Raw genomic sequence first — 11,186 nt, 5'->3', positions numbered from 1 at the left:
CAGTGTAGTCAAGGTTGACCTCACTTCCTGATTCACCTGTGCACTCTGGCTTCCCACTTCTTGAGGAAATACTTCTGGGGGGAAACAAAGGGCAGTTGATCGTCTCAGTCATGCAGAGAAACCTCCCACCTGTTCAGATACCTGCCCAGGTGAGAGGATGTGGTTTAGAAAAAGAACTAATGGATAAGGTCATGCACTCCTTTTACATAGCATGTGAAAGCAACCCAAGGGAAGACTCATAGGAATGTGTGCGCATGTGTCAAATTAGTGGCTTATTGGAATCTGATCTTTCCTTTTTCTAACTAGGAGCTAAAAGGAGGTGGATTTAGGTGTTTAACTCATTTCACACCTCCTGCCTTTCTTCTTTTTACTTCAGGTCTACACAAATATACACATGTATTATGCATATTAGGTATATCTGTGTATTATGTAAACCTATCTATATTTATATATATACCCACTGTGGCTCACAAATCAAAATCAAAATAGTAAATAAGGATACTTGTTTAGTGATTACCATTTACTGAGCACATTTTAGGTTCTAGGGTCTTTACACACATTTAATTCTCACAATAATCCTGTGAAATAGTTAATATCTCCATTTTATAGATTTGAAATTTCCCAATACCACCAGAGGAGGAGTTATTTAAACTTAGGTTTATTTTACAAACCTTCCCCTTTTTAAAAAAAAAAATGGAAATGTAGTTGATTTACAATATTGTGTTAGTTTCAGGTTCACAGTGAAATGATTTGTTTATACATATATATCTATATACCTATATTCTCCTTTTTTGATTCTTTTCCACTATAGTTTGTTACAAGATGTTGGATATAGTTCCCTGTGCTATACACTAAATCCTTGTCATTTACCTATTTTATATATGGTATGGTACATCTGTTAACTTCATAATTCTAATTTTTCCCTCTCCCCTTCCTCTTTGGTAACTGTAAGTTTGTTTTCTATGTTTGTGCATCTGTTTGTTTTGCAATTAAGTTCATTTGTACCATTTTTTAGATTCTATATATAAATGATATCATATTTGTGTTTCTCTGTCTGACTTACTTCACTTAGTATGAAATCTCTAGGTCCACCCATGTTGCTGCAAATGGTATTATTTCACTCTTTTTCATGACTGAGTAACATTCCACATATCTATGTCTGTATCACTTCTTCTTTATCCATATTTATCCTAACTGTTGATGGACACGTAGGCTGCTCCCTTGTATTGGCTATTTTTTTTTTAATGTTTATTTATTTGGCTGCCCAGGACCTTTGTTGCAGCAGGCAAACTTATCTGTGGCATGTGGGATCTAGTTCCCTGACTATGGATGAAACCTTGGTGGTTTGCATTGGGAGCTTGAAGTCTTAGCCACTGGACCACCAAGGGAAGTCCTGTCCGTGTCTTGGCTATTATAAAATGCTTCTGTGAACATTTGGATGTATGTATCTTTTGCATTAGAATTTTCATCTTTTCCATATATATGCTCCGAAGTGGGATTGCTGGATCATAAAGTAACTCTATTTTCAGTTTTTAAGGAACCTCCAACAGTTTTCCATGGTGACTCTACCAATATACACGCCCACCAACAGTGTAGGAGGGTTCCATTTTTTCCATATCATTTCCAGCATTTATTGCTTGTAGATTTTTAAAAAAAAAACAAATTTATTTAGTTAGCTAGTTATGTTTGGCTGTGCTGGGTCTTCATTGTTGAGAGAGGGCTTTCTCTAGTTGCAGTGTGGGGTCTACTCTTCACTGCAGTGCACACTTCTCATTGCTGTGGCTTCTTTTGTCTTATAGCACGTGCTCTAGGGCACACAGGCTTCCGTAGTTACGGCAGAAGGGCTCAGTAGTTGCAGCTCCCAGGCTCTAAAGTTCAGGCTCAGTAGTTGTGGCACACGGGAATCTTCTCAAACCAGGGATTGAACCCATGTCTCTTGCACTGGCAGGCAGATTCTTTACCACTGAGTCACCAGGGAAACCCTATTGCTTGTAGACTTTTTGAAGATAGCCAGTCTGACCACTGTGAGGTGGTACCTCCTTGTAGTTTTGATTTGCAATTTTTTTAATAATTGAGCATCTTTTCATCTGCCTGTTAGCCATCTGTATGTCTTCTTTGGAGAAATGCCTATTTAGTTCTTCTTAAAAAAAACGTTTTTACATTTATTTTTACTTGGGGGAAAAATTTTTTTCCCCCACAATATTGTGTTGGTTTCTGCCTTACAACAACATGAGTCAGCAAGTATACATATTTTTTCCCTCCTGAACCTTCCCCCCACCCCACCTCCATGCCACCCTTCTAGGTCATCACAGAGCACGGGGGTGAGCTCCTTGGGCTATGCAGCAGCTTCCCACTAGCTGTCAATTTTGTACATGGCGGTGTATGTGCTGCTGCTGCTAAGTCGCTTCAGTCGTGTCCGATTCTGTGCGACCCCATAGACGGCAGCCCACTAGGCTCCTCTGCCCCTGGGATTCTCCAATCAAGAACATTGGAGTTGGTTGCCATTTCCTTCTTCAATGCATGAAAGTGAAAATTGAAAGTGAAGTCGCTCAGTCGTGCCCGACTCTTAGCGACCCCATGGACCGCAGCCTACCAGGCTCCTCCGTCCATGGGATTTTCCAGGCAAGAGTACTGGAGTGGGGTGCCATTGCCTTCTGCGGGCAGTGTATGTATTTCAATGCTATTCTCTCAGTTTTTCCCACCCTCTTCTGCCCATTTTTTGATTGGGTTGTTTTGTTGTTGTTGTTAGGTTGTATGAGCTATTTGACAATTTTGGAAATTAAGTCCTTGTTGGTCTCATTGCAAACATTTTCTCCCAGTCTGTAGGTTGTCTTTCTTTCTCTTTTTTGGGGGGTCACACTGAGCAGTTTATGGGATCTTAGTTCCTCAGTCAGGGATTGAACCTGGGCCCATGGTGTCTTTTCATTTTGTTTATAGTTTCTTTTGCTATGAAAAAGTTTCTAAGTTTGATTAGGCCCCAGGTGGCGCAGTGGTAAAGAATCCACCTGCCAACACAAGAGACGCAGGAGATGCAGTTTTGATCCCTGAGTCGGGAAGATCCTCTGGAGGAGACAATGGCAACCCACTTCAGTATTCTTTCCTGAAAAGTTCCATGGACAGAGGAACCTGGGGGATACAGTCCATGGGGTCCAAAGAGGCAGACATGACTGAGCACACAGCACATTTACTTTTTGTTTTTATTTCTATTGCCTTTGGAAATTGACCTAAGAAGATGTTGCTATGATTTATGTCAGAGAATGGCAAACCTTACACTTCCAATGTCCCAACATTTCTGACTTTCTATTTTGCTTCCTTGTTATTGTTTAGTTGCTCAGTTGTGTCCGACTCTTTTTATAGTCTGCCAGGCTTTTCTGTCCATGGGATTTCCCAGACAAAAATATTGGAGTGGAATTTTGCTTCCTTGCACAGATGTTTGTTAGAGGTTTCGTGTGTGTGTGTGTAAGGTGTAAGGGATGGGGGAGGTTGTCACATGATTACTATAAAGAAATGAAAGGTATAAGTCTTGGTTTATCATCTTGATTTGGTGGAAAGCTTTGGCACATTACTTGGTATTTTCTATGTTGTCAAAAATTTGGTAATATGAAAAAAAAAAAAACCTGGAGGAGGAAATGGCAATGCACTCCAGTATTCTTGCCTGGAGAATCCCATGGGCAGAGGAGCATGATGGGCTACAGTCCTTGGAGTCACAACGAGTCGGACCCGATGAAATGACTGAGCACACACAAGCACACCCAACGTACATCACAGGGAATACAGTCAGTGTTTTATACTAATTTTATATTGAGTATAATCTATAAAAATATTGAACCATTATGTTACACACCTGAAACTAATATAATCCTGTAAGTCACCTGTATGTCAATTAAAAGAACACTTTGTACTTTTTGAAAAAAAAAGTTGGTAATATGTATGGTTGATTCATGTTGATGTTTGGTAGCCAACACAATTCTGTAAAGAAATTATCCTTCAATTAAAAAACAAATAACTTTTTTTTAAAAAGTGGGTAATATGGATCCAATCTCAAAAACAAAGATTTTGGGGGATCAAATGTGATCCCAGTCAATGAAGCTTTACCTAGTTAAAATTTTGGAGAGATTTCTCAGGTTCTTTACTAAGAAAAGAAAACAAAACATTTCCCCATCATGAATAGCAAATGTGAAATTAGCTATTAAAATTAGAAAGGATTAGTGCAAGGAATAGACACCCATGAAACCAGCTGAAAGGAAGAGAGAGGATATATGAGGAGAGGTACAGGTGTCTAGCTGAACCAGAATGATGCAGTGGGCTATCAGGAGAAAACATACCCCCCATATCACTGGCTCTTAGAACAATGCCTAATTCAGAGTTAGAGTTCAATACATATTTGTTGAATGGGAGAGTGAATGAATTTCTAAATTTCTAGGGGACAGAATCCAGTTTGCTCAGCTTGGATCCAATCAGTTTTGTCCAAGGGGCAGGATTATATGGGGCCCTGGTCGGGGAAGGGCATATAGTTCTCAAAGAGGACTGTGGCTGGAGAAGACACTTCAAAGCATGGCTTTTCAAGTAGTAATGAGTACCTTGCCTTGATGGAGCTGCTGGGCCCACCTTTCAAATGACATGACATGCCCCTCTTTGGGAAATCACTGGGGAACTGGGAAAGGTCGAGGTTGCTGAACAGAAAAATCATCTTGATCTTATTTTATTTTTATACTGTAGGATATTGGGACAATGGAAATATTCTGAAAATATGATGGAAATGCTTCTTTCTTTATGGAACTAACCTACCCTGTTGAAAGTTGTCTTGTTTACCTTTCAGCAGAGAGAATGTTACTAGGGCATTACTTTATTGGGTCAAGATTGAAGTATCAAAGTTTGATTGACAATTTGCAGATTTTGGTCAGACCTGGAGAAATCACCTGAGTCTGGCCCTAGTTGGGAAAAGGTCCAGCTTCTAAGAGCCTAAGAGCCCCTTGCTGGGACGTCCCTGATGATCCTGTGGTTAAGAATCCGCCTGCCAATGCAAGGGAAATGAGTTCAATCCGTGATTTGGGAAGATTCCACATGCTGTGGTTCAAATAAGCCTGTGCGGCACAGCTACTGAGCCCGAGCTCTAGAGCCCAGGAGCTGCAACTACTGAAGCTGTGTGCCCTAGAGCCTGTGCTCTGTAACAAGAGAAGCCTCTGCAGTGAAAAGCCCTCGAGTCTCAACTAGAGAAAACCCACGGCTTGCTGCAACTAGAGAAAACCCACGTGCAGCAACGAAGACCCAGAGCAGTAAAAAAAACAAAAACAAAAACAAAAATACAAAAAGAGAGACCCTTCCCAGTCTGGCCACTACCTACCTTCTTATTTCTTAGTTCATTTGTCTTTGTCCACCACTCCCTTATCTTCAGCATATTCACCATTGCTCCAATCACACTAAATTCTCATTTTCCCCCAAGGATGCTTGTTCATTCACACCCCAGTGCCTTATCTCAAGACATCCCCTCTTCCTACATTTTCTCTTTCTTATCCTTTGGATGAACGCCTACTTACCTTCACACTTAGTCAGCCATCAAGTCTCTTCTGGCCTTCTCTCTGCGTCCTCGAAATCCCCCACTCCTTATAGCCTCCTAGCTACATTTCCTAAAATTTTGCAGTAAGCACAAATATTTGACCAAGTTCAGTGGCACCTAATATCTGGAGGTAGAAGTGAGCAACACAGATGGAGGCCACATTTGGAGAGATGGTTCTGGAAAGTGTGATGGTAGAAGCATTTGGTTCTTCTGAGTGACGGCATTCTTGGTTTTCAGTCTGTAGCATCACAGGGGGTGCAGAAGTGAGGGTACCTCTAGAATAGTCCTGTGGTATGGATAATAACATTTTTTTTCCCTGGATGTATGACATCCAAGCTTGATCATCCTGGAAATTCTGTCACCTGCCCAATATTCTCTAGCAAATTGCTTTGTGCTTTAATTATGGAGGATTCTGTTGTCTGCAACTAAAACCCCTCACTAATACTGCACCCCAGCATAGGTTCTAGATCTTAATAAACTTTGGGTTGCCAATGCCTTGGATATGGTAAGCACTCAATAGATGAATGAGAGGATGGATGGGTGTGTCTCAAAGTGAAGTCTCTAATTCTCTAGGTTGCAAAGTAGGAATGGGAAAACTCTTGGTGAAAGTAACATGAATTTGCAGAGACACAGGCTGAGTGGTAAGGGCACAAGGGAACCAGAAGGAGGTTGAGGAAAAGCAGCCTTCACTCCTGCCTGATGGAGCACTGGGGTGCTTTCATTTAGAGTAAGGTCATGCTGTGCTTCCCCATAATGTATTGATTCAGTATCTCCAGCAGAAAAATATCTGGTTAATTTCAAAGAAAATAACTAAATCTGATGCTCGATGGTGTGCTGACTAAACATGCCATGGGCTGACAGAATCATATTGAATGGCTGGGTTGGTGGCTCATCAATATACAGTCCCAGAGACTCAGCCAAGTAGAAGGGTGTGAATTGGAGATGAGATTGGGTCTGGGGAGTGCACCAAGCCTAGGGGTGCTGAGCAAGTCTTGAGGTGATGGGAGGAAATAAAAGGAAATTTGACTTTCACATCTTGTTTTCTCTTGTAATTTTGTGTGTGGGGGGGGCAAAGAGATCCATTGTCAATATTTTTGCAAGTTATAGCATATATTAATATATACATAGATGCAGCTATATAGATATAACTGCTGTATGCTATGACCCTAGTCACTTAATTCTCTGCTCCTCTCACCCCCAATGCTCAGATGAGCCTCAGGAGAGACAGGTCAAGTGGAGAATAGTGGGGAGTCCCTGGGCACCAGTGGTCAGTAGGATTCAGATCATTTACAGCTGCTACCAACTATTTCTGTCTATAGTACTTCAGTTGGGACTTCAGGCTTTTTTAAGGGCATTTTTAAGAATAAATTGCTCTCACCGTGGGAAATTACCTAAACTTAACAAAAACTAAGTGACACATAACATTCCAGGCAGATGTAAATTCAGTTTTGGCTCTTTCCCCCTAATGCCCCCTCTCCCTCCACTATCACGACTCTGGAAGACTAAGGGGCAAGGCACGTTGGCACCCTGGCCCCACAGTGGCAGGGGAAAGGGGGAAAGGCTGGTGGCTGTGGGGAAACTAAGCCAGCTACAGAAACCATCCCTAAGTTCAAAGCACAGTGTCTTGAGCAGAAGTTCTTCATCTAGGTAGTACGTCAGAATCATCTATAGAACTTTCCAAAAATACACACACCCTTGGACCCTCCCATAAGAAATCCAGTAGGTTTGGGTGGGGCCTGATCACCAGGATTTTGAAATAGCCCCATGAGTGTTTCTGATATGTTCCCATTGACTGAGAACCACTGACTGATGCAGCAATCTTGGGCCTGACTCTGATGACCATCCATACGGACAGGGACAAGATTATGGAGCAAGGAATGAGGGGAGTCCAGCTGGCCATGCAATTCAGAGGAAGCAGTTACATTATGAAATCAGTCTGTAGATAGCAGGATCCCTTGGAGCAGGTTGGCACACTACGGAACTGAGTCTAGCCCTTAGAGAAGGGAGCTGGTCCCACATAGATTCAGGTTGAGGTTCTCGGTCTCAGGCAGAATTCCAAATGATCGGCAGGTAACCCTGAGACTCAAAGCCCCTCAGCTGGTTCCTCGTACACAGGATCTGGTTAATTGCATGGATGTTTAACCACCTAGTAACCGTGCTTGGGCCTGTGAAGTGGATTTGGGGAGTGGTCAAGAGTTCCAGAGTGAAGCACTGGGAGGAGGCCATCAATATCCAGGTCAGAGATGGCTGGGGAAGTCCCAGGGCTTGTAGGTCAGACTCACTTGGGGGAGGAAGGAGGAAATAAGGCAAGACTGACATGAGTTGTAAAAGGCTGGTCCAGGATGGCTTAGCTATTGCCTCATCCAGCCTGTGCCTCCTCTGTAGGGCCGGATGGACCGATCCTGCAACTTGAAGTTTGATCCAGACTATTCACTATTCACTGTAATTGCCAGTGTAAATGCACTTCCAGGGATTTGTAAACTTTTTGACAGTAGTGAAAGTGTTAGTCGCTCAGTCATGTCTGACTCTTTGCAACCCCATGGACTGTAGCCTACCAGGCTCCTCTGTTCATGGAATTTTCCAGGCAAGGGCACTGGAGTGAGTAGTCATTTTCTACTCCAGGGGTCTTCCTGACCCAGGGATCGAACCCAGGTCTCCTACATTGCAGGCAGATTCTTTACTGTCTGAGCCACCAGGAAGTCCTCCACTTTGTAAACTTTTAAAATTATGAGAAAACTTGGTTCATTAGGAAAGTTGCAGAAGCCCTTCTGGCTACTCTGTTATGGGCTCTCTGCTTGGCTGCAGATCTCCATGGCTTGCTTTTCCTTGCTTGTGCTCCTGCATTTCTGCAACCCATTTCTTTTCCTTGGAGGCTGCAATTTCTCTACAATATGTGCTGATTTCCCTGATTTCAGTCATTTTCTCCAGGCTGCAGATGCTCTCTCTTTTTCAGCTCCTGCCGACTGGCCTCTCTGCTCACGCTGGTTGGCACTGATGGCTTGTACCGAGTCTACCCGAGGTCCATGCTGCTCCATGGTTCATCTTCAACTCCTGACTCTCTTCTCCATGGGAGGGACTATTCATTTCACTGCGGAAACCCTCTTGTGTAGGAGGGAAAGGAATTGGCTTCTTGGCATAGAGCTGCTAAAAAGACCCACTTTCTATACTTTAACGTAAAAAATCACATGTTTGTTTCCTAATATCTCCATTTCTGGTCCCTAACTACACAGAGTTGTCAGATGTAGCAAATGAAAATACAGGACACCATGTTAAACCAGAATATTATAGCACACATTAAAGAATTATTGTTTATCTAAAATTAAAATATGATTGAGTATTCCAATCCCCATGACTGCAGCAAAGCAGCTGAACTTTAATTTTAGTCAGAATAATACTAGAATGTTGAGTTTTATACACACACACAGGCACAACTTTATGAATCTGAAGGTACTAGGGCAAAGACTGCTATTTGTCATCCAACATTTGTTCATCTTTCTTTTAGTAATCGATCTTCTGAATTTGTTTTGAACACAGAAAAAGAAAGAAAGGAGTATATTACTCAGCTTCCTTTGCAGGTAGAAGTTGCCAGAGAGCTCTGAGTGTAAGTGATGTGTGGAACTTCAGAGTCATGCCCTTATAGGGAAGGAGTATGTTCTCCACTCTGCTTTTTGTTTCATTGACTGGAAACATCAGTGTAGTGGCAGGAGCTAGGGCAGTCATCTTAGGATAGGAGAGAGACACTATGTGTTTGATTTTGGAGAGCAACACAATAGAAGGATCCCTAATGTTACACTGATCCTGCCAGCTTACATCCAGACTGTTATGTGTGAGAGAGATAATCGATCTATTTTAAGCCACCATGTTAATTTGACGTTCGTAGGAGCAGCCTGTCATTCTAACTGGCATGGATATCATTATTAATTTTCTTGAGGACACTTTTAATAATTACAGGAGAACCAAATCTGAAGAGTGTCCTGTAGGCAACCATGTTTTCGTTTCTCGTAGCTTTCCCTGCTGATGATTCAGAGCCACACACAGGACAAGGATGACGCAGGGAAGTGGATCTATCAGTGACTTTAAATGGTGACTGAGACTGACCCCGGGGAGTGTGTTAGTATTTGTATTCAGTGGCTCCACCCTCCGGGATGCCCTTTAGCAAGTCTGGCGTGAGCCAGGGAGCCAGCATTTCTAAATTATCCCAAGACATTCTGATGTAGTCAGTTTGGGGGCTGTATTTTGGGAACCACTGGTCTATGCATGGATCCCTCCACAGTGCCAGACTTCTAGGAAATTCTTCAGTGAATTAACTCTTTGTGACCCCATGGACTATATAGTCCATGGAATTCTCTAGGCCAGAACACTGGAGTGGGTGGCCTTTCCTTTCTTCAGGGGATCTTCCCAACCCAAGGATCAAACCCAGGTCTCCCGCATTGCAGGCGGATTCTTTACCAACTGAGCTATCAGGGAAACCAAAAGCTGCGCCCAACTTGGGGCTTGACCCCATGAGCTCAGGGCCTGAACCCTGAGATTAAGAGTCTCATGCTCTACCAACTGAGCCAGCCGGGCAAACTCAGGGAGCTTTTCAATTACTGTTGATGGTGGTGTTTAGCAGTCTAGAAACAGTGCCTTGAAATGAATACTTAGCAATATTTGATGGGACACTCAGTTAGAGGCAGACATTTAGAAAGTTATGAAGCTTTACTCTCGATGGCCTGTAAATATACATGCACAAATTCACATATACATGCACTAATTCGGTAGCAAGAAGTAATTAAATTATTTGGAGTGATGATTGAAAAATAAATATTTTAAGGGGCAAGAGGGCAAAATTTAAACACTCTGCTCCTCATGCTCATTTCTTCAGTTCCCAGTGTTGACTGAGGAGCTGTAGTAATTACAAGTGGTAATAATGTTTGATAATTATATATTTGCCTGTGTTTACATTGGCCATGAAATAGGGGAACTCAGTTCATAAGTGAACCCTCATAGATATCCTTTCACTAGAAGGCCTTCAAGAAAGAAGTTCATCTCACAACCAAGCAACAACTGGGGCTAATCATGACACTAAACTCAAGAGGAGAACAATTCAGGATAAACTTCCAGCCCAAGGGGGTGAGATGGGGAATGGAGAGAGGATAAAAGTGCCAACTAGTTGGATCAATAGCAGAGATTCTTTTGAGCATCTGTGTTTGTGCAAGGACCCCATGCTAGGTACTGTGGGAGGCAGGGAGGGGAGACGAAGGGGCAGAGAGACAAGATGCAGGTTCTTATAATGTCACCTCTGATAGGAGAGTGCCTCTCTCAGCAATATGGGATTAGTGCCAAGTCAGTACTTTGGGAACTCCCTGATGGAGAAGCTGGAGAGGATTGGGGGAAGCAGGAGAAGCTTCTTTGAGTAGACAGCATGCAGATGTCAGTCAAAAAATGAACTCTTCTGAGTGTTGGAGATACAGGGGTGATCAAGAAAGAGTGCCTGTCATCAAGGAGCTCCCATCCTGGTGGAGGGAGATAGACCAGAAGTGTTATTATGATTACTATAGCATTATTAGGGGGTTTTTTTTTTGGCATTATTAGGTATTGTTAGATAGAAATATCAGATTTATTAGTCAACGTTTTGTTGTTCAGTCAC

At 42.5% G+C, this 11,186-nt stretch overlaps 1 non-coding gene across 1 annotated transcript; it reads right to left on the bottom strand.

The window, feature by feature from the left end:
• Positions 1–10,036: 10,036 nt before the first annotated feature.
• TRNAK-CUU (transfer RNA lysine (anticodon CUU)) lies at positions 10,037–10,123 on the bottom strand. The gene has a single exon. It is a non-coding gene; the product is annotated as a tRNA-Lys (tRNA).
• Between the last annotated feature and the right edge of the window lie 1,063 nt (positions 10,124–11,186).

The sequence above is a fragment of the Muntiacus reevesi genome, chromosome 9 (genome assembly GCF_963930625.1).
Source record: "Muntiacus reevesi chromosome 9, mMunRee1.1, whole genome shotgun sequence".
Taxonomy (NCBI): domain Eukaryota; kingdom Metazoa; phylum Chordata; class Mammalia; order Artiodactyla; family Cervidae; genus Muntiacus; species Muntiacus reevesi.
This window is presented reverse-complemented; position numbering and strand designations above follow the sequence as displayed.